We start from the raw sequence: 722 nt of genomic DNA, 5'->3' as shown, positions 1-722 counted from the left end.
AGATGGTGGCCAGCCGCCTCTTTTGCCGGAGTTAATAGAGAAACTAGAAGGAAGAATTCAGAGTTTGAGGTCGAAAGGGAGGGTGTTGAAGCCGGGTTTCCGTCTAGCAGGCACAGGGTGCCAGTGCGGTGCCGGGGGGCCCTAGGCTGAGGACACAGGGCACTGTCCTGAGGGGAGGCAGACACGGGGCTCCGGCCGTCTCGGGGTACAAGCGCTGCTGGATGGGGGTCTGGAAGGGCCGAGGGGAGGGGCCCGCCGCCTTCCGGGAGCTGGGCGCCACCAAGGGTGGGGAGACCAAGCGGGAGCCGTCTGCAAACATGACAAGTCTGCTGTGGGACACTCCAGAATATCTTCTCAGGGGTGTGTCCCAGGCTCAACTGGAGAACCTGACCTCACTGTGTGTGTGTGTGTGTGTGTGTGTGTGTGTGTGTGTGTGTGTGTGTGTGTCTGTGGGGGCAGGAGGCACAGAGACAGAGAGAGACACAGAGAGAGAGAGAGAGAGAGAGAGTGTGTGTGTGTGTGTGAGCGCGCGCGCGTGTGTGTGAGCAGGAGGAACCGAAGGGAGGGGCGCGGCCTGGATGTGCGGAGCTCGGGCCGCGGGGATCTCGCACAGAAAAGCCACTTCCCTCCCCGGAGGCCCCCAACCCCCCAGACTCCCCCACGAGCCCGGGGCGTGGACAGGGGCCTGGGGCCGCGGCGGCCCCGGGGTGGGGGCGGGGCGC

The sequence above is a fragment of the Crocuta crocuta genome, unplaced genomic scaffold (assembly GCF_008692635.1).
Source record: "Crocuta crocuta isolate KB4526 unplaced genomic scaffold, BGI_CrCroc_1.0 scaffold352, whole genome shotgun sequence".
Classification (NCBI taxonomy): domain Eukaryota; kingdom Metazoa; phylum Chordata; class Mammalia; order Carnivora; family Hyaenidae; genus Crocuta; species Crocuta crocuta.
The sequence above is the reverse complement of the archived record's forward strand: the minus strand, read 5'-3'. Positions refer to the sequence as shown.